The sequence below is a fragment of the Nycticebus coucang genome, chromosome 11, assembly GCF_027406575.1.
Source record: "Nycticebus coucang isolate mNycCou1 chromosome 11, mNycCou1.pri, whole genome shotgun sequence".
In the NCBI taxonomy this organism is placed as follows: domain Eukaryota; kingdom Metazoa; phylum Chordata; class Mammalia; order Primates; family Lorisidae; genus Nycticebus; species Nycticebus coucang.
Genome location: NC_069790.1, coordinates 8,385,773 through 8,409,027, shown reverse-complemented (window position 1 = coordinate 8,409,027; position 23,255 = coordinate 8,385,773). Strand labels below are relative to the sequence as shown.

Sequence of the window (23,255 nt, the reverse complement as noted above, 5' to 3'; positions counted from 1 at the left end):
ACCCGGCCCCGGCCAAACTGCAACCAAAAATAGCCGGGCGTTGTGGTGGGCGCCTGTAGTCCCAGCTACTCAGGAGGCTGAGGCAAGAGAATCGCTTAAGCCCAGGAGTTGGAGGTTGCTGTGAGCTCTGTGATGCCATGGTACTCTACCGAGGGCCATAAAGTGAGACTCTGTCTCTACAAAAAAAAAAAGAAAATAACATCTATTCATTTCAAAAACAATTTTAAAAGGCAGCTGTCAAACATTAAAATACATAAACCTACACACACACACAGTTTGGCAAATATAGATGAGGACCCATGATCGTCAGACAGAATGGGACTCCCACTGTCCTGTGGGACCTAGCTTAGTGACTGGCCTAGAACAAAACTCAGGAAATGCTGGTTGAATTACCCGGCTTTACAATTAACCACCACCACCCTCCAAGGGGTGGGGAAGGAAGAGGAAGGATGTGTCGACATCTGCTGGGACGGAGATGGCAGAGAGGCAGAGCCCAAGTTGGCCACGGGGCCTGGGGCACGACGGCTGCTGGTCTTAGGCAGGGTGTGCACCTGCTCACTCCCATATCTGTCACCTGTAAGAGGAGCCAGAAGAGGGCTGTGTGACAAGCAATCGGCACGTTTCTGAGAGTCCCTCAGCAGCGCTGGCTGAGCTGTCCTCCTTCTGAGCACACAGCATAAACCAGTCCGTGGCTAAACACCGAGAGGTGCACTTGTGCCACCCCTAAACTGCCCAACCCCTGTCCAGATGAAGAGGCTGAACTTCATGAGAAGAATGATGTTGCCCAAAGGTACAGACAGAGGCCAGGAAAGTGATGAACACACCAACAACAGAAGAACTCTGTGCAGGCACAGCCAGGCTTTCTATTTTTAGTTATGAAAAGTTTCTTGGTCCTTCTTTTTTAACTAACAAACTCAGGTGGTTTGTTCTTAGGAAAAAATACATCCAAATACCACTACTCTTACCCTCTTGGGGAGGTGACAGCAGACACCCCATTTTTTTTTTTTGGCCGGGGCTGGGTTTGAACCCGCCACCTCCGGCATACGGGACTGGCGCCCTACTCCTTGAGCCACAGGCGCCGCCCCAGACACCCCATTTTAAATGGAGGTGCACTGAGTACTGCCTGCTACGTTCCTCCACCTCGAGCAGGGGACACACCGACCCTGCTGAGGACGCTGCCTCCACGGCCACCACGCTGGCAGGGAACTCAGGCCCCCGCAGTTAGCAAAGCAGAATTGTTTGGTGGGATCCTGGAAAGTGAGGCTTTGAGGCCATGGGATGACAAGGTCTGGACACAGAAGACTGGACAGCCCAGGGGTATCCGGTGGCTGAGAGCTCAGTGCTCAGCAAAGCAGCAGCTCCTCCCGGCCTCTGTCTGGGCACACAGGTGAGGAAGTCACAGAAACACAGAAACACACACTGTGACAGCCGAGGCCCCAGCATGGTTGACGAAGAGCTATGGGCAGAAGGGAGAGGGGCTGCCCCAGCCCAGCACCTCGGGGCAGGGCTGGGAGGCTCAGACAGATGCCAGCGACACCAGACAAGCACGGCCTTCAGCAGGGAGTGCAGATGAGGGGTCGAGAATTCTCGGGCATCCTTCACAGGAGAGAAACTGAGACACAACCCAGGGACAGCAAGCCCTGAGCCAGGTGGGAGAAGGGCTACCCCTGCTCTGTTTCAGAGCAGCTGGCCTAGCGCAGGACTTTGCAGGAGGCAGAACGGGCTCTGAGGGCAAAGGAGCGAGGTAGCTGTAGGGCCTCAGCTCTGATGCGGGTCCCTGAAGATGGCATAGAACCCAAGAGCCCAAGAAAACAGCAAAAGCTTCAAAATGCAACATCTGTGAATCCCGGACCCCAGAAGCTACATCATTTCACCTCCCCGGGTCTCAGGTTTCCACCTGGACAAGGGCAGGGAGCTCAAGCCCTGGGAGACGGCAGGCCTCCTAAACTGGCAGCTGTAGCTCTGCTCATTCAGGGAGATGCAGCTATCTGATGATAAAAGTTAACAACCAGACATATAAGTTAATGGTTAAAACTTGTCAGTTAAGCCACTGAATGTCTGCTGATGCCCGGGACAAATGTCTGTGGATAGTTTCTCAAGAAGCCGTAAACCTGGGTCATGCATTTTTTCTATAGCAGAGAGGCACCGCCCAGAGACCACGTCTTCACCCCAAGCCTGTCTGGGTCAAAACAGGGATCACGGATGCAGCAAAGGTCCCCACAGTGACGGGAGGTGAGGGCACACCCTGCGTGGGTGACAGAGGTGGAGGGGCTCTGCTGACGTCCCCAGGACCTGCGGGAAGGCCCAGCCTGTCTGGGACACGCTCTCCCCAGGGAAGACAGCCGCAAGCATGTCACCAAGTCCTCCTCAGACAGCAAGCTGGAGTGTAGGTGAAGGGTCCTGGCTTGGGCAGCCGCCCAAATGGAACACAAGGGCAGGGGGAGAGGGGGCACCTGCAGGAGCTGAGTAGCTGGACAGAGCCCAGGACTCCTCTCCTCTCACTGCATTCCCCTACTGTGAAGGTGGCTGAAAGGTGGCTTCCCTCTCCCCAAGGGGAGGCAGCCCCAGTGCTCCTGTATTGTACATGCAAAACGACGCACATCTGGAGCCCAAAGGCCAGGAGGCTGGGCACTCCTTGGGCTTCACATAAGGACCAGCTACAGGGGCTCCTCACCCTTATCCCATGTGTGTGTTTCAGCTTGACAAACTTGTGTTTGGTCCCTATGTAGAAGCGTTAAGTTTGAAAAAACATTACCTGGAGGGCTACAGAAACTCTGACAACTCTAGATGACACTCAGTCCCTTGCACAAAGAGCTCTCTACCAACCAGGCACGTGGGCAGAAGTGAAGGGGCCAGGGGCAGCGCGGGTTGCAAGGATGGGGTTCCCATGTCCTGGGGCTCCCCTCCCCCTGACCTAAGCTCCAAAGATGCCCTGCATTCCCCTCAGTGGGGACACCACCCAGCTCCCCTTCCTCCCTGTATCTCCTCCCAGCGTCTACACCTTCCTTAACTGGCCCATTTCTGCTACTTCCCTTCTCAGTCTTGGCAATGAGTCAAGTGACGCCTGGAAAAACCAAACTCATGATGCCCAAATGGCTCACACGGCCCAGTGAGTAAGCACAGCTCTCCAGTAAACAAGACAGTTGAAATCCCAGACCCTCAAGTCATTGTACAGAAAGTATATGACTTCCCTAAAACTTCTATCATTGAGGTTATCATAATCAACAGCTAAAAGAAAGTAATTTTTCTGTGCATTTTAGAGAACTATCGTCTATTTCACACAAGAAGAAACTGCGGTTCAGAGCCTGTGTTATTAGTGCATTCAGACTGCTATAACAAAATATATCAGACTGGGTGGCTTCTAAACAATGAGAATTTAGTTCTCACAGTTCTAGAGGCTGGAAGTCCAAGGTCAAGATACTAAGATACTAATAGATCTGGTGTCTGATGAGGGCTTCTGGGTTCTTAGCTGGCATCGCCCAGCTGTGTCTGCAAGTGGCTGAAGGAGTGAGGGGGCCCTCTGGAGCCTCTTTTCTAAGGGTACTAATCTTCTTCAGTCCCCGCCCTCATCCTCATAACCCTATCACTTCCCCAAGGCCCTACTTCCAAATATCTTCGCCTTAGGAGTCAGGTTTCCACATGTGAATTTGGAGGAGATACAAACATCCAAACCACAGCAAAAGGGACTAGATTAGTTTCAGCAACAAAAAGGCCCCACTGGATCCAAAGCCCAGGTCTCTGCCTCCATCTGCCCACTGAGACACACAGCCTGGCCCAAGGGGACTGGCTGATGGCTCAGGATGGCTTCCAGGGGCCCCGACTATGGCTCAGTCTCCCTGCCTGAGCTCCCAGATGATAGCTCAGGCTCCGTTTCTGCAAGATGGTCTCCCCACATCCTCAGAGCCATGGAGGGGGCAACATGGCCTGGATCACAGCCTGTCATGGGGGTCACACCCTCCAGAAAACACGCAGAGCCCTGGCCTCTGTGGCTCCTTCAGGCCTGTGAACACAGGCACAAGTTCCCCCACTACCAAGGGGATAGCAGGGGATGCTGTAAAGGGGGTTGATGAAGTACATACCGGCACCAGGTCATGGGTCTGCCATGAGACCAAAGCTTCACAATCTTCCAAGAAACATGGGTACACACTTTTCTAGAGAGCCCACACCGTAATATACGTACACACAGTAATCAAACACCCAAGCCCAAGTGCAATAATGTGGGAGAAGCCACAGCTACATTTCAGTTCCTTGAAGACCAAGTTGCTCCTCCACCCTCATACCCACACCCCCCCCCACAGGAGCTGCTGAGAATTTATGGCCCTCATATCCCCAACAACGCTGGCATTATATTTTTGGAATGAGAAGGTGCTTTGTTATTGCCGGTGGCATTCTCTCCTGCCCTTCAAAGCTGTATTATCAAAAAAAAAAAGAATAGGGATACATTTCCCCCCCCCTGTGATCTGATAGGAGTAAAAGCTTATCGTCCCTCAGCAAACTGGCAATTGCTGTGGTTAGAAATTCCATATTCAGTGTGAGCTGAGGCTGGTGGAATATTCTTTGAACTAAAGAATTCAATCTCCTAAGCAGCCCATAGTGGGCTCCATTTATAGAAATGGAAAGAACAGTGGCTCATCTCTGCAGCTGAAGCCCAAGAGGTGGCCAGGCCCAGTGAGACAGGGACCGACAGCCCATCCCCTCCTCCCATGCTTGTGGGGTGATGAGGTGCAGGCTCTGAGGACAAAGGGCCACCAGGACCGAGACCAGTGGCACACACATCCTCCCAGGGGAAGGGAACCTCCCCAAGTCTGAAAAACTCCCCCAAGGTGGAATCTTTCCCACTCACCACTGCATTCAGAAGCCCCGCTCCCCCACAACCCCTTCAACCCGAGGTACATGGCATCCACCAAGAAAACAACTGCCTGCGAGTGAAAAAACCTAAAACAGAACCCGGCAGAAATCAGCCACACCTAGGAATATGTGGGCAAGAAACCCCGCCTCAGCTGGAAAAGGGGAAGGGGACAGAGAGTGAGAGCAGAAATGCTCCCACAGGCCCCAGGAGGGTGTGAAGGGCACCCACACGGCACCTGGGAAGAAGAAGGGCAAGGAGGCATGAGGGAGGACGGAGGGTGCTGGTTTGAGGCCGGGAGGTGGGAGTGGCAGGGGCTGTGCCAGCCTTTCTGCTCCTGCACCTGCTCAGCGGTCTCCACACAAAGAGTTTAAAAAGAAAAGCTATTTAATCTCTTGAGAAAAGAAACAGGACTGGACTAGTCTAATCCTTCCAACTTTGTGTATGCACACACACGTGCATGTATGTGTATGTGAACATGTGTGTGTGCACATGCACGTGTGTGTGAGCATGTGAATGCGTGCACATGTGTGTATGTGTATGTAAGCATATATGTGTTTGTGTGTGCACACGGGTATGTGAACATGTGTTTGTATGTGCACATGCACATGTGTGTATGTAAGCATATATGTGTTTGTGTGTGCACACGGGTATGTGAAAATGTGAGCATGTGAATGTGTGTACATGCACATGTGTGTATGTAAGCATATATGTGTTTGTGTGTCCACGCATGTATGTGACCATGTGCACGTTTGTGTGTGCACATGTGTGTGCAAGCACATGCATGTTTGTGTGCACACACATGTGTATGTGAGCATGCACATCTTTGTGCGTGCACTGCACACGTATGTGTACGAGCATGTGCATGTTTGCATTTATCCACATGTGTGTGCTTATGCACGTGTGTTTGTACACTGCTCATGGAGGGGACGGGGGAGGAAACCAAAATCCTCCCATGGATTCTTACATGGAAATCCTTACATGGAAAACACACCCATATGCACTGAGTTCCCAGTAACATGAAGTCCATTTCCGCTCAGGGCCTGAGGAGGGGCTGAAATTTTCGGGAGTGGCTGACCTCTGAGTTCTGTAATAGCAGCAAAATCTCAAGAGTCTCAAACTCCATCTCACCAGACCTATGGCTACAGGCAGGTGGTGGTTGTCCTGCTGGGACAACTGACAGTCTAAGGGGTGACAAGCTGCAGCATCACTGCAAACTGAAACCAAACTTCAAACATGTGGAGATGCAGACTCCATTCCTAGGAAATCTGGGGGTGCAACCCCCACTCCTCGGAAATCTGGAGTACAGACACCATACCTAGGAAATCCACAGTGCAGACACAATACCAAGGAAATCTGGGGCTGCAAATACCATATCTAAGATATCTGGGGGTGCAGGCACAATACCTAAGACATTCGGGGACACAGACACCATACCTACGAAATCTGCAGTACAGACAAAATACTTAAAATCCTGTGGTGCAGATGCCATACCTAGGAAGTCCAGGGTGCAGAAATAATACCTAATATGTCTGGGGTTACATGGGCCAAATCTAGGTATCGGGGTGGGGGGCAGACACAATACCTAAAATATCCAGGGATACAGATGCCATGTCTAGGATATCTGGGGGTACAGACACCATGACAGGGAGAAAGCCCTGTGCTTTTTCCTCGGGGTGTCCATCACTCCCCACATACCATTTCCAGGCCACCTCACTTCCCCACTGATCTAATCCCAAAGGGTGTGTCCAGCAGGTGTCCAGCACTCTGGACAATCTAACCTCTCCAGGGACTCCAAAGCTCAGCATGACTACCCCTACTCCAGGGTCCCCAGAACTCGAGGACAGCTAAAACTCTAACCCATCTATGTACAACTATCTTAGGAAGTGAGATCAGCAAAGTCCCCCTGGTCAGGCAAGTGCCCTGGCCACTGTCCATGCCTCCCCTTCTGCCCAGAGACGCAGCGTGCCAATGCCATGAGAAGCCAGGGATCGTCTGTCATGGAGAAAGAGCTGGTGACACGGCCCGGAGAAAATGATTGACTTCTTATCTGAAATCAAATTCTCTAGAATTATTTTCTATAATTAAAACCACAGATTTCAAAGCTCTTCAGTTTATTCTTGAGATGAAAAGTATACACCCCATCGAAAAGTATCTACCAGCCATTTCTTTCCTTAAGCGTCTCCTTTCCATGGCCACCATCCAAAGGTACCCCCCCACCAAAGTCTATCATTCAACGAAGGCCAACTCAGCTATAAAGAGTCCCACGGGAAAGCAACGGAATGCTTACCTTGGCTTCACATTTCTTGTGGCAGGAATACTTGCAGGCTGGAAAAAAAAGAGAGAGAGAAAAAGAATGTGTGTGTGTCAAACAGTCTCTCCAGCAAGACTTTCTTCCTCTCCAAATGCTCTGGATTCTCGACAAAGTCCAGCTTAAAATGCCCACGGGCAGCCTCTCTCTGACTTGTGGCACAGGCAGATTTTGGACAGTGGGCAGTGAGAACATGGTGAACAAGAGCTGAGTTGCAACCATTCCCCATCAGCAACAGCAAAACAGCTCAGGAGGGGACGTCTGGGGAGCAGGGCTTTGAGCCAAATTAGATCCCTGAGAAAGAAAGGCAGTGAACCTGAGCAGTACAAAGCGTCGCTGTGTGCCTAGAAATGACAGCTGATCCCTGACAAGAGACATTTGAAAAATACCCCCTAAAAATGAGAATGGAAAATGCCTCCGTAAGAGACAGGACAGGAGCTTTTAAATTAGTGACAAAGTCATGTGTTTGATTTCTGCAGAGTTCCCACTTCTGGGCAACCTAAGATCTGACTGTCAGAATAAATTCATGTCTAAATTCCTACAGGAGACTCCTTCAACGGGGGCCATTGTGTGAACCAAGCGGGTCCTGTGTAGGTTCGGAGGTCCTAACAATGCTGACTGAGAGCTGGAACCAATTCAATTTCACAGGCCCTCCCGCCCTCCCGCCCCCCTGCCCTCCCAGAGGTGCAGCTGTGATGCTGAGGCACGAACTTCCCCCACTCCCACCCCCACCCCTACCACCACCACCCTGGGCACACTGCAAGCAGAAGGAGGCCTCAGGGCAAGGAAATGCTCAGAAATGAATAATTTCAGCACAGCCTCCCACGTGAGCTCTGGCCCATTCCCTCATCTCCCCCAAATTTGCCCAAAAAGGCAGCTATAGGAGGAGGGAAAGAGACCTAGACTGGGGCTTCCCGTCTGGGCCCCTGTACCTGGGCTGCCCCAGGCTGCCCCTGGGCTGCCCCAGGACTCTGGGCCTCTGTGTCCTCTCACAGAGCTATTGTAGGTCCCATGGAGTCCTGCAAAGGACCCAGCTTTAGAACTACAAAGCAACGTCCACGTGCACAGGTGTGTGGGACCCTGAAGAACACAGCCTCGAAGCCCAAAGTGATGGGTCCCCAATCTCAGCTCTGTGATTCAAGGCCCTGTGGGCTTAATAAACTTTCCACTTCCTATCTGCCACTCTGCTGTCCACGGACTACCAAAATCCTTAAGATTAGTGTAGGGCTGAATGAGGATCAAATAGGTAAAGTCACTTTCCGAGTGCCTGACAGTTATTAGACCTCCAGTATTTACAGCATGGTTGTTATCTTTACAAGATCTACTTTTTAGATTGTCTTTCTATGTCTCTGAGGTTTGTGAGATTGTTTGCGAAGACAAATATTGATTCTACGTTTCTTCAAATGAGTACAACACAGGTGACCAGCGATTTCTGAATCAAGATAGATTTGCCATTGGATAAAAAGGGGCTCCCGCACAAGATTAAAATCCCAGACAGAAACCAGTCCTGGACAGAGGCCAAGAGGAAGCCTGAGATAAGGACATGGGTACTTCCAAGGCCTTTGGCCCTGGGTGATTGAGAGCCAGCAGGGAGAATTCTGCTGTCCCCACACATACCCAGCACCATCTGACTGGACCACAACATCCCGCGACCGTCAGCCTTGGAGACGGCCTCAGTGATCCTCACCTTCTGGCCCCAAGGGAGCATGGCAGAAGGGATGGCGTGTGATTTCTGTGGCTAATTTAGCATCACAACTTCTGCCCTCGTCACCAGGATCACTCACGGTGCAGTGAGCCAGACGTCATGTTGGGAGGACACTCAAGCAGCCCTGTGGAGGTCCACAAGGAGAAGAACTGAGGCCTGTCGTCAACAGACAGTCCCAGCTCACGGGCCACAGATGTGCCACCCAGGAAGAGGGCCACGAGTCCCAGCAAGCCTTCAGAGGACGCAGCTTTTCAGAGACCCCGAACAAGCCACCTAAATCTCAAACTGCAAGTTCGTAGAAACAGTGAAAAATACATATAATAAATGTTTGCTGTTGTGCCTTAGCATTAATTCTGGGGGCCGTTTGTCACGCAGCAGGAGATAATTAATACAACATGCCAACTCACACAAAAGAGGGCAGTGGTCAGTGGAAGGGCGGCAATGGTGTAATGCAGCCATGATGGATGGCTCCTCGGCCACAGAGAGCCATTGGCCAGTGTAGGGCAAAATCATTCAATTCAATAATCTTAGTGAAGTCATAGAAATTGTCCAGGCATTAAGGCTGTGATCCTGAGAGGTAGAGCCATTGTTTCCAGCAAGTAGGAAGGCGACTCTGAAAATTTTATGAATGTGTGGACCAAGACTTTCTACCTGCTGGCAACATGGGGCATTGTCAAGGGAGCAATTCAGCCGTCCACCCCTCTGCAGCCCAGCTCTGGCCGGCACTGCACCAGGCCCCGTGCAGGACACTTTCCTGTGTGATACCACATTTGCTCCCCCTAAGTAGCCCCTCAGGGAGAAATCATGAGGGCAACTCGGCCAAAGTGGCCGCAATGGCCCATGGAGGTGGGCTTCAGCCTGACTCTACCTCAAGTCCAGCTTTTCCTCCAGCAGTGTGCTCACCACCTGTCTAGCAGTGTCCAGGCCCAGGTTCAAATCCTGCCCCCCACAGGAGAAAGCCCCCACCTCCCATTCGCCCTATGCCCACACCACCTTCAGCTCTTTATTTACCCTGCCCTATGCCCACCTCCTGGCCCTGCTCAGCTGCCTCCATGCCTAGAATTCTCCACACCCTTCTGGGCCAAGGACCCCACCACTTGTTATAACATCTCAGGGCAATCTCCACGTGTCCAGCAAGGGACAATCTTCGTGTGTGTATCACCACGTTCTTTCCATAGCAACACTAGCAGCAGAAGCAGACACTCAGTGTCTAAGAGCTTTAACCACAAACCCGAATTGTCACCACACCCTAGGAAGGAGCTACTCATCTTTGCCTCTTTTACCAATGGGAGGCTGGGGTTTGTGGATGAGACACATCTGTGTACGGACCCTGACCTGGTCCAGGTCTGCTTTCAGAAGCCCACTTCCAGGGGGCCACACAGAGCAGAGTCCTCGTCACCTGGTCACTACCAAGGGACTCTGGGCTATGAAGACTCTGGCAGGAAGGGAAGCCACCAAGGAGCACTGAGACTTCCCCCCAGAATCCCCTGGTTCCCTTTCTTCTACACTGTCCAAGGGTATACACCCCAAAGAGCCAGGCCCTGCGAGACAAAACGCACACGTTCACTTTGACCCCAGAAGCTCCGACCCACCTCCTTCACCCACTAGCAGCTTGTCTACTTTGGACTTTTACAGGTGCCAGGCAATTTCCAATTGTATGAACGGTCCTGTGTTACCCAAAGTAGAGGAGCACTATTCTCAGAAAGCGCAGCAGTTCCCCTAAGGAGTGGAATGGGGGCAGGTTCTAAAATAGAGACTCTCCACTCCATTCCCAGACAAAAATCAACAGGCAAATCTCACCATTTCTGGGTCCGTCACCACATGGTTGTTCTAAGGCTATGATTCTGCCTCCCCAAACCGTGACTGACAGACTTAAACTTAGATGATATAAAACAGTTCCGTAAATCTGCTCATTGCATTTCCCGGCACTTCATTACTTTCACTTATGTAAAAAGAATCCTGTTCATCCTAAAGGCCATGTGTCCTTTGATTAAATGGCAAATCGCTAGCTCCATTATCCCTTCCCTTTTGCTCCCTCAAGGACTTGACAAATTTTTTCCTGCTGAAATCATCTAATCATCCTCCAAGTTTAAGGACAGAGTCCCTCACATTCTAAGGCTGGGTTTTTCCACCTGTAACACAGTTCACTGAGAGTGCCCATAGAACTGCTGGTACATGTACACAGAACAGGGTTGGCATGACGCGCTATCAGGCTGTCATTACCCATTCAAAGTCCCTGCAGACACCGTTTAAATAGATAGATTCTGCTTTTTAAACTATTCCCTAGATGGTTTCTCTCCATTACAGCTTCCCTGCCTTCCGGATATTGAGCACCCGGCATCCCTCATGACCCGATGCCAGGCTCTCGGGTCTCCAGACCTCGTTCTCCAGCCGTCAGGTGACCTTGCGTTTAGGGAATCCTGAACTCCCCTGTTGAGACCACCCCGGCCACCTGCATGATGCAGCCTGGTTCCCTTTCTTCTATACTGTCCAAGGGTATATACCCCGAGACACATTTCCCAGCTGGCCCTTGCACCTGCCACCCACACCCAAGCACAAGTACCCAGAGACAACTTTGGGAACCATTGCGCACTTGTTGCATAAGAAAAGAATTTAGAGGGTGGCGCCTGTAGCTCAGTAAGTAAGGCACTGGCCCCATATACCGAGGGTGGAGGGTTCAAACCCGCCCCCGGCCAAACTGCAACAACAACAAAAAAAAATAGCCAGGCGTTGTGGCAGGCACCTGTGGTCCCAGCTACTCTGAAGCTGAGGCAAGAGAATTGCCTAAGCCCAAGAGCTGGAGGCTGCTGTGAGCTGTGACGCCACAGCACTCTACCAAGGGCAAGAAAGTGAAACTGTCTCTAACAAAAAAAAAAAAAGAAAAGAGAAGATTTTAGGAAGTTTTGCTTCTCTGTTGGGTAACACAATGGTTGCCGTCTGCTGCCTCCTCAGGACTCATTCTACTTCCTCCTCAGCCACAGAATTTTATTTAATCCAGCTTTACCCATGACCCCTGCAGGATTCACAGAAAGGTCACCCCAGGTGTAGGGTCAGATCCTGCTCTTAGAGGGAGTCTGTAACCCTAGAGGGTCCCCAGTACCTGCCAGAGGTTGATACGGTCAAAACCATTTTCTGAATCACGCTAAGATGTCTCCTGTTTTTTGTCTCAAGTTAACATTTGCACCGATGGTGCATCAGTGCTGGCACCTTCACAGGCATTTAGTCAACAATGCCAACCTGTACCAGCAGCCATTCTATTCTTAAAAAAAAAAAAGTCAGTTTCACTTGAGAATATCCTGAAGATGCGATAAAAATTATTAATTGACTAAATCTTGATCCCTGAATAAACATTGTTTACTACTCTGTGAGACCAAAGGGGGGGTGTGTGAGGAGCACATCTCGCCTGGGAGGCAGGATGGAGCACTGGGGACAGCACTTGTGGATGTGAGCTGGCAGCTAAATTAGTCACTATTCTTCATTATAAGAACTCCTGAGAAACAGAGTATGGTTATTCACATTGAGTGCTTGTCATTTTCTCAAAAGCAAATGAAGTGAGCCTGTCCTAATAAACCAATGACAAAATTTGAGACCGTGAGTGAAAATTAGAATTTTAGAAGACTTACATCCATCACCAAGAATCTGACAGCCCCTAGAACTGTTCCATTAAAATCAATGGTGTCGTTAACAAATGTGAGGGTTTCTTGAGGTTGCATAACGAATCTGTGAACATTTGAAAGATCTGTGGCTCAGTCTGCAGACCAACACCTTCCAAACAGCCAGCACCTGATGCTCTCTGCTGGCTAAGAGAGCCTCTCAAAGCACAGGACCGGCCAAAGGGTTTTAACAGAACTGAGAGGGTTTCGGAATATCCACAATAATCTGACAAGGTTATTAAAACTCTTCCTTTTCCAATTATCTATCTGCATGGGGCTGGAATTTCTTCAAACTGAACAATACATAGAAGCCTGAATGCAGAAGAAGGCAGGAGGAGCCTTTAAGCTGTGTAACAGAATCCCCAAAATAAATAAATAAATAAATAAATAAATAAATAAAAGAACGCCAGTTTTCTCACTCTTGTTTTGAAAAATAGTCACTTCTTTTTTGCAGTTTCGGGCCAGGGCTGGGTTTGAACCTGCCACCTCCAGTATATGGGGCTCCTTGAGCCACAGGCACTGCCCTAAATATAGTCACTTTTTTCATTTAAAAAAAAAATTATTTAAATTAACATAAAATGGTTTCATTACTATTGCTTTTATTTACTTACTTAATTAGACTCAGAGTCACGCTCTGCTGCCCAGGCTGGTCCCCTATTCCTAGGCTCCTGCCTTGGTCTCCCAAAGTGTTGGGTTTAAAGGCATGAGCCACCATGCCTGTTCTTGCATTTAAATGACTTAGATATTTTAAATATTCATTGGTTTCCATTCCTAATATGGCAAATAGTGGTGAATATAACCCACATCAATAAGGGCTCTTTGGGTTCTCTTTAAAGGCTTAGCAGCAGGTGTCCTGAGACCCACAGTGTGAGGAGGGCTGGCTCACTCCAGTGAGGGCAACCCTATTCACACCAACAAAAAGGGAAGTGAATTCTCCCAGGGGCTTCTGGAGAAGGCCTCCCAACCCTGTGAATGATACACAGAAGAAAAGGGACTTCTCTGGATGCCACCCATTCTGACCGTGGGGCTGGACCCCACTTACAGGAACCTGGAAAACTCAGGTTCCAAAGCTGAGTCTTGTCCTGGGCACTGCCTTGCTGCCTGCCCACATAGGAGAAGTCAAGGGCCTGCAGATGGGAGAGGCTTCCTCCAGCAGCCCCTTGACTTGGCTGCCCAAGTGCCGCCAGGCCGTTGCCTGTGCTTTACACGCCTCATCCCACCTGCTCCCACAGAGACCAGGAAAAAAGGAGCATTTGAGCCCCACTGTACCAACATAAGCACAGAGCAGAAGCACCTGCCCTGGGCGACACAGCAGGTCAACCACTGCGTGTGACTCAAGGAAGCCAGAATCGGCTACGCACCCAGCTCTACGTAAGCAGAACACACCTCACAAAGCAGGACTGTAACACCAGTGAGCCGTGCACAGAGGCTCTTCTACGCCTGGTGCAATAGCTGGGGCTCCACGCATGCTTATCCGCAAGAAAACAAACACCTCCCAGGAGCCACGCCAGGACAAAGGGTGGCTGTCCAGGGGCGGCTGGCAGTTGGGGTCCTGGGGACTCATGTTCCCTCTGGTACCCATTCTGCTGTCCATAATCAGGAACAGAACAGAGTGACAACCCAGATCCACTTCTGTCACCAAAAAAAAAAAAAAAAAAAATTTACCTAAGCAATAAAAAGAAAAAGTTATGTATTTATGAATAAAATGTTATAGGTGGCTACTGAAAAATCATGATCTGTAAAAATTTAATATGTGAAAATGCTTATACCAGGCAAGGCTAATGGATATAAAGTGCTATGTACAGTACGAAACAAAGTTTGTGAAGGACAGACACATGCCTGGGCTCACCCAGGAGCCACAGCATAGGAGAGGAATCAGTCACAACTCAGACAGAAATGGGGGCCACACCACAGAGCTAGAAAAATGCGTGACTCCATGAAAAACACAATGGCATGCATTCCAGGTGCATTCACCATGGCATTGGATTGGAACTGGAAAAACAGAAATGAATTATTAGGATAAAATATCCAAGAACATCTTTGTGACACTGCGGAAGAGTAGTCTGTACAAGAAGGAGAGAGAACATAAACGACGTGAAAAGATGGGGAGAGCCGACCAAACCAAACTTTGAGGCAAAATTAGACAATAAGCAACTGACTGGGATATTTGCAACTTATATGGTGGGAAATTAAGAAATAGCTATTTTTAGAAGTCAAAAATGGGTTAAAAACTCCGATGGATAAAAAAGATTTGGTATTCATAATAAATTCTTAGAAATCAAGAAGAAAAAATTTTTTAAGTGAGCAAGAATTATAAAGGATAGTTTGCCAAATAAACAGAAATGCTGCAGACAGCTTTCCTGAATCTGATTTTGATGTCCAACCTCCTCTCCTCATCAGAGGAATGAAAAATATAATAAAAAGGACATGCCACTTTTCATCCATCACCTTGCAAAAGGGGAAAGCCGCCAAGTCAAGCAAAAGAAGCAATGACTTTCCATGCTGCAGACTCCACCACAAAGCACTTCCAGCAGGGCCCATCCCTCCTCCAGCCCAGCTTAACCTCGGCATCCAAGTGGGTGTGTGATGAGCCGCTGCTCATGGCTCTTCCTAGACTTGATGGCTCGTAGATCCCGTCTGCCTGAGCTCTCGGCTCCACAGCTGAGGGTCTGCAAACCACACATCAGCTCTCTTGTCAAACAGAGGTTTCCAAAGTCGTGTTTAAGAATCCTGGCTCCTGCCACAGCAGTTACAGTCCAGCTGTCTGGCTCACAAATGCCCAACATTTTTATATGTTGTCTTTGAATTGCTATTCTTCAAAATGTCTCCAAGAGCTTGAGGAATCCAGGCCACCATCTTACAGAGATACTGCCAGGGTCTTTTATACAACGCTCTACACAGATTGATAAGCCCCTTTCAGTTACCCTCTGTTTCTTCCTGCATCTGCCCTTGAGTTTGCAACCCTTTCTGTGTTCCAATAACGGGCTCTGTGAGACAGGAGGACAGTGACCAGCACCCACAGCACAGGGCCGCCAGACAGGGCCTACCCAATGGCTGCATTCACTGTCTGGCCACATTTTCCCAGTGTTGGCTTGTTTGTCTAAATTGCTACCATGTCCTGGATTCCTAATACAGCACCTGGCCAAAAGCAAGCACCCCAAAACACAAACCTACAACCTGCTCTTCTGTCTTCAAACCTGTATCTATTGTCACCTAGTATATCATTAACTGTGATGGACTCAAAGACATAACACACCATTCTCCTCTTTTTCTCCTAGCTTGGAATTTAATGTTGAGTTAATGGAATGGAATAACCCCTTCCTAAATCTTTCTTACAAACTCCTTCCCCTCCACTTTCCCTCTGGTCTCATTTTGGCTTCCTTTCTCAAGTTTCATTTACCTTGAGTGCTTTGCTCCAATTGTCCTTCTCAGGCAGCAATGCTTTTTTCTGGGCCTTTCTGTTCCATTCCGTGCTCTCTCCAACTGCACCATTAGGTCTAGGCTTCTCCTGGTCCAGAGGAGCATGCCCGCTTGGTCTGACCCTGGAGCTTCTCAGGATCCACCTTCTTCTGGGGACCAAGTGCCCTGGAACGTCAACTCTCCAGGTTCACCCTACTCAACACCAGAATAACAAAATTCACCCATACCAGTGTGTTCCTCTGTCCTATCTGAAGTATGACCAGTTTGAGTTTATCAGAGGAGACTTTATTAAACCACCAAGGGAGCTCAGTGATGTGCAGTGAGACCAGGCTACCTCAGTGTCCTTGGTGAAGGTGCAGGCGTTCCTTCCACCACCAAGGTTTTGAGCCGTGTAGAGAAAGCACAGTGAGACCCTAACCCCGGCATCACTAACATGTCCCTCTTTTCTTTCCCTTACTTAAAACTCCAAAAGTAGGGATAAAAGAGACTTAATGTGTTAACATAACAGTTTCCAAAACATAAAATGTTCTCTTCTAACTATGCTACAAACAAAATTTACATTGAAATGGGAGGTTAAAATGTGAAAGTCGGGGACCTGAAAGTCAAGAACGAGCAAGAGAAGGAACAATAGAAAAAATGGCCAATATCACAGAATCTACCCCAACCCGTCTCTACCACCCCCATCATGATCTCCATCCTGTGGCCACCATTCCCACTATCATGACCATTGCTGCTGCCACTACCTCCATCAACTACACCATCACTGTCCCAACACCATCAACACCACCACAATTACCATCATCCTCACTGTCACCAATATCACCACCACTGTCTTCATGATGATCACATCTTCAAAACCATCCCATCATCATCATTACCGTCATCACTGTCATGTTCACCATCACTGCCATCATCCCTGTCACACTATCATCACCACTGCCACCATCACCAATGGTCATGACTCATCATCATCACCATCAGTTTGACCATCACCACCATTGTCATCGTCACCATCACCACGACCACCACCATCACTGTCATCTCCATTACCGTCATTATCATCACAGTCACCATCACCGCCCCAGCCACAATCACCATCACCATCCACTAAACTATCACTGTCACCACCATTCCCCTCATTTTCACCATCACCATCATCATGGTCACCATCATCACTATCAACTGCCATTATCACTGTCTTCACTGTCACCATCAGTTACCCCATCACCATTATCACCACCACTAACAATATCACCCATCATCATCATCACTCATACTACTGGACAATTCCCTGAACTACTCCATCTACTTTGTGTTCCATGTTTGTTTACTGTTATTCCTCACAATGACTCCAGGGAAAATTCAAGGTTAGAGAGGCAGAGCAGGAACCCAGGCAGGCTGTCTCCATGGTTCCACTGTGCTCTGCTGCCGCTCAGAAAACGTCTACCAAAATGTCACATCATTGTTACGCATGTCGCTTACATAGTCTAATAAAGGGCCTACGTTATTGTTCTGTCTAGGCAGCATGTACACACCGAGATCAACACGCAAATGTACATGGCATATCTGTCAATTATACGCAGAGAACACCATGATATTGTCTATTTTTTTAATGGTCTATATACGGAACATTATGAAAAAGAGAAGATGTTAGGGAATAACTACTAAACCAGCAAACTAGAAAGGTCACAACACTGAGGAACAGAAATAGGATCCAACAGTTCAGGAGTCAGTCCATGACTGTGCCAGGCTCCCTGCATCTACACCTGTCACGACCACCAGTACCCCAACTCCAACTCGGGGAAAAAGACTCCCCACATCCTGCCCCCTCTAGACCCATGGTGCCCTCCAGTACCCCATTTCCAACTCAGGGAGCAGTCAGTCCCCCCATGCTGCCCTGTCTGCAACTGCAGATACTTTGCCTGGTACCCAGCTCCACCTGAGGGAGCAGAGCCCCCCACACAGATGGCCCCATCTACCCATGAGCCAGCATGAAAGGGAAGAGGCCAAGGCCATTCCTACTGTGAGTACGCCGACAAGAATGACAGCTAAAATCACATCCTGTGAAGAGATACATGCAGAGCACATATTAAAAACCTGGCTCAAATACCCTATCCCAATCTAGACCAGGACACTTACATAAGCCCTTCTTCCTTCACAATGCCATGGGTGTGCCAGTTCTGTGGTCGGATGGAGCCTGGCCAGCATTCCCTGCAGACTAGAACTCAGATCTTGCAATACAAGACCCTCTGTGCTGCCTTCCTGGAGGGTCTCCACAAGCCACTCTTCAAGTCACACTCAGGCCACCAGCCAGCAGCCCCATAGTCAACAAAAAACCTAGGGAACAAGTGTCAGTACAAATCTTCTCCAGCGAAACCCGTCCATGGGACAAGAACGTTCTCCTTTGAGTAAGCCTCATGGGGAAACGTAAGGGGAAGGAAGGGACTCACTGAAGACCTTCAGGTCTCCAGTCAGCCAAACGTTCTCAAAGGTAACCAACAATTCAAATGCACCACACCAAACACTTCCTACCTTCTATTCTCTCACTAACTCTACTGGTATTCATGAACACCTATAAAGGAAACATTCTTTGATTCTATAAATACATCTTGGGCACCTATAACAGGAAGGGACTGATCTGGACATGAATATGATCAGGAACAAAGCAAACGTCCCAGGCTGGGCACTGTGGCTCACACCTGACCTCAGGAGTTCAAGATCAGTTTGAGCAAGAATTAGCCAGGCATGGTGGTGGGTGCCTATAGTCCCAGCTACTCTGGAGCCTGAGGCAGAAGAATTGCTTGAGCCCAAGTTTTAGAGGCTGCTGTGGCTAAGGCCATGGCACTCTACCCTGGGCAACAGAGCAAGACTCTGTCTCGAAAAGAAAAGAAAAGAAGAATAAAAACAAAAACATGCATGAATGTGAGGGAAGGAAGTGTAGAGAATCAGGAAAACTCGAGTTGTGGAAGGAGGAGCGAGAGGCTGACGGTGGACGAGGAGGTCCTGACTCAGGCTCTGTATCGGGGATCAGGAAAGGTCTGGAGGGACAGGAAGAAAAACAGCAGAAGCTGGTGGGAAGGTGACCTGGAGCCCAGACCCTGCAGCTCCAAGCAGGCCAGCATTAAGGAGGGCGATTGCCTGAGCTGCTGAGGGCACTATCCAAGATCAATCAGTAACCAATCCACCAGGGTGGACACTACCCACAAACTGCTTCACTGGCAAAGACCTTCATGGCAGGTCAATTCAGAGCTGCAGAGACCCCAGACTCCTGGCTGTCCCCAGACTGCACGCACTAGAAGCTGACTCCCCAAACCACGCTCTGTCAAACAGGGGCTCAGGGACATGGGTACAGCTCAGACTGTTCCTGCTTCAGCCAAACCACTCCAGCCCTGTGGCGTACGACTCCTGGCCCAGGCAGCAGAGAACAGTTACCCTCTCATCCTCCCTGGCCTCCACCCGATGACATGGGGCAGTGGCTCCAAGCCATTACCTACCCGCTGTTCTCACTCTCATCACAGATCATCAGCTCACATCAGATCAGTCCAAGAATGCTGAACCACACTTCAGGCAGACACCCCCTAAAACGCTTGGTGTTTTTATCCTTAAAAATTCAGCCTTGCACATGATTGCAAGAGGGACTTTACCTAATAATTGCAATCAGTGTAACCTGGCTTATTGTACCCTCAATGAATCCCCAACAATAAAAAAAAAAAAAAAATTCAGCCTTGCTCTTTCTCTCTGATTCTTTCCACTTACTGATTTTCTTTTCTCAGAAAATGTAGTAACTGTTGCCCCCTTCCGGGGTTTTCATTGCCTCAGTGTGGTTCTAAAGGCTTCTACACGGATGCAACCCTCACATCAACCCTTGCCACATTCCAGTTACTGTCTTCATACTGCCGAAGAGGAAACTGAGGCACAGTTTCATTTCATGGCCTGAAATGGAGCTGACTTCTTAACTCACGTCTGCCTGGCCACGGAGACCACAGGCTTAACTTCAGAGCTGCTCAAAAACAAATGAACAGAGGTAGCTCTAATCTTCACACACAGGTCAGTGTATCAGCTGCAGCACTGAAGGATGTTTACACATCTATGAACTTGATTCACATACTCTTTTTACCCACTGTGAGCAGGACCAGCCAGCTGCCCTGCCCACCTCGCTCTGGAGAATGAGGCCCACCTGCTCCCATCCCAAACTCCAACCTGTCCCTGTTCAAACCGCCCCCATCCCATAACACATGGGACAAGTGACCGTATTTCTACACCTACATCCAATGTCTGAAAGGATGACATTATAAAACAGAAGGAAAGAAAGGCAGCGATACCAACCCCTTACAAAAATCTGAAGTCTAATTCAGTGGCCAGACCCGGTGGCTCACGCCTATAATGCCAGCATTCTGGGAGTGCCAAGGCCGGTGGATTGCTTGAGCTCAAGAGTTGGAGAATACCTGAGCAAGAATGAGACCCTGACTCTACTAGAAATAGAAAACTTAGCCAGGCATAGTGGCAGGCACCTTATAGTCCCAGCTTACGTGGGAGGCTGAGGCAAGAAGATCGCTTGAGCCCAGGAGTTTGAGGTTACAATAAGCTATGAGGCCACGGCACTCTAGTACTGGTGACAGAGTGAGACTCTGTCTCTAAATAAAATAAATTAATTAATTAAATAAAATAAAGTCTAATTCAGTTAACTCCATTACCACCTATCTACTTCATATGCACATTTGAGGGAGATAAGCAAGCTCCCCATACCTCTTTGTACACGAGCAGACCCCGGGACGTCTGAACTTGGCAGTGGGACCACTCATGGCCACACAAACAGCAGACACTCAGGGAGGGCCTCAGTGGCCGTTTCTGTCCAGGACTTCTCTGTCTAGCAGCCTGGTGGTGGGTGCCCCACACTGGCCAGGTGAGACTACAGGAAGCAGGGTGAGGCTGATGGGGAAGCTGCCCATCTATTCTCCCTGGTGAGTCCCAAAGGCCAGGCTTGGGCTCCATCCTCTAGAACCGGGCTCCCTGCCTTCCTCAGCAGCTCTTGGGCCAGCCAGTGCCCACACCGATGGTGCCCACCCAGGACCGCTGAGGCACAGCCCTGGCTACCACTTGGTCCTTCCCTGTTGCCGAGGCCCAGCCAGTCCACGAGCACACAGAGCAGAATGTTACACGCATCTAAATAAAACTGTGGAAGACAACAACCCACATTTCAAAAAAATTCCACAACACAGTCAGCGCAAAACGAAAACTTGGACTTAAGAGCTTGGCTACCCTATTTTGTAAGTTTAAAAAATCAAACTCTGCCGGCAAAATCAACTAACACAGCCCAGACATCCATGGCACATGGAAACCTCAAACCCTGTCAATCTAGACCTCTGAGAAACAGCTGAGAGAGGTCCAGGTCTTCTTTCCAGCCACAAATTCAAAGAACAGGAAGGATTTCAGCCAAAATCCATGATTAGGTCTGTGAGGAGGCGGTGGAGAAGGGTGGCCCATTGGTGCAGGGAGCAGAATCCAGGGAAAGGGAAGCTGTATTCAGATAACCAGCAACAAGAAAATATTCAGATGGAATTTGGCCTGGATGCCTGCCTCCTTCCCCTTCCTGAGTTTCTGGAAGATTCTGTCACACTGCCACCTCTTAGAAAGGGATAAATCTGACAAGATGGCTGAGTTTGCTGCCCAGCAGGGCTGGGGTTGGGGACTTCCTCATCCAGTTGTCCTGGAAAGCACCTGGAGCTTTATCATAGCCGTCTGCCAGACGAGCAGACGGAGGAGCCGGGCATCCACCTGAACAAATTCAGACGGATCATCTGCTCCTTGCACTCCTGGGCACCTCCTGGCTTCAAGCCCTTTGCTGAGACTTGGGATACCCAAGAGACCAGACCACATCGCAGGCGCACACAGAGCGACTGGCCCAAGGCAGCAGACAGAGCCATAAACAAACTACCACCAAGATGCAGGGAGTTCCTGCCAATGTCCCCACTCTCCAGCCCACCAGCCTCCCCAGAGCTCACTGCACCCTGTGCTCACAAGATGCCTGTATGCACGCTGCCGAAGCACTCACCGCACTGGACCCTGGCACACTTACTGCGCCTGCCTTCACGGCCTTTGTCACCAGGCATCATGAGATGTCACACTCAGTAAAAGCATAATGGTGAGCTAAAGTGGTGTAGGACCAGCCAGCACAGGGCATGAGGATGGGGCAGCTGCCCTGTGCTGGGTCATCTCACAGACAAAGCAGAGCCTGCCCCCTCAGGCCACCTGGGTTCCAGTGGGGGCAGGGCCTGCTTCCCCTCCAGCCCCTCACTGGCTGCCAACAGTTTTGGGGGAAAAGAGCAGTGCTGGGACTGTTCCTAAGGACCCAGTGCTTGAGCTGAAACCAAAGTATTAGAGGAGCTGGCTGGGGATGAGGGGTGGTGCAGTCCAGCCAACAATGGAGAGCAAGCCCCATGGAGCTGGCCACCCTCAGTGCCCAGGGGAGTCAGGGTAGGCCACAAGGAGGGGGGCCACCAAAAAGGATGCAGACACAGATCCCTCCTGCTAGATGTCACGGTTGCCACAGCCTTTCTCTCAGTACACACCTCAGGAGAGGAGAGGGCATGCAAGCAGGAGGTGAACATATCTCAGCCCGGCAGGTGAAGACTCCAGGCCAGGGAAACAGGGTTTGGAAGAAGCAATGGATGCCACAGGTCAGGCGATGAAGCTAGGGGGTCCAGCCTGCAGGGAGGCGGTCAGCAAGGACAGACGGCAGGCAGGGCTAGAGGCTGAGCGTGCCTGGGAGCTGACCCAGTCACACTGTCTCTGTTACAAGCAGGAGATCTGGGCCCCAGGTATCTGCAGGGATGAGGCACCTGCCCCTCTGAGGCAGAGGCAGTGATGCCGGGCCCTGGCTCCCTTACAGGCAAGCAGGAACTTAGCTTTGCTGCTGAAGCCCAATGTCTCCCACAGTATGATACTCCGTCCACTGTCCATGTGCAGCCAGGACCCTTGCGTGTCTTCCTAATGCACTTCAAACCTGCCTGCCTGAGCCAGCAACCTCTGTACAGGGAGTCAGCCCCACCTGCACCCTCCAAGCCCACCTGGCCAGCCTCACTGCCTCCTGAACCTTCCCAGCCACCTCTGTCCCCAGAGTTCTGATGGTGGGGGCACATGTCAGCAGGCACAGCCTGTGCCATGCCGCCTCCAGCTCAAAGGCTGCACCGTCCTCAGCAGACCTCTCACGGGAAGGCTCAGGACACCCTGGGAACATCTTCCAGGGCCTTTGCACGCACACACTCTCTTCATTAAAACCATAACAAAGAAGATCATGTCTAAAACACTCTTGGAACACAG

General features: G+C 50.0%; 1 protein-coding gene across 4 annotated transcripts in view; it reads right to left on the bottom strand.

Annotated features, from left to right (window-relative positions):
- TNS3 (tensin 3) overlaps nt 1–23,255 on the bottom strand; it is a 296,848-nt gene that overhangs the window by 210,387 nt on the left and 63,206 nt on the right. For all 4 annotated transcript variants that reach the window (XM_053608816.1, XM_053608817.1, XM_053608818.1 and 1 more), the window contains exon 3: nt 7,137–7,174. The gene's annotated coding sequence lies outside the window, so the exon portion shown is untranslated. The remainder of the gene's footprint in view (nt 1–7,136; nt 7,175–23,255) is intronic.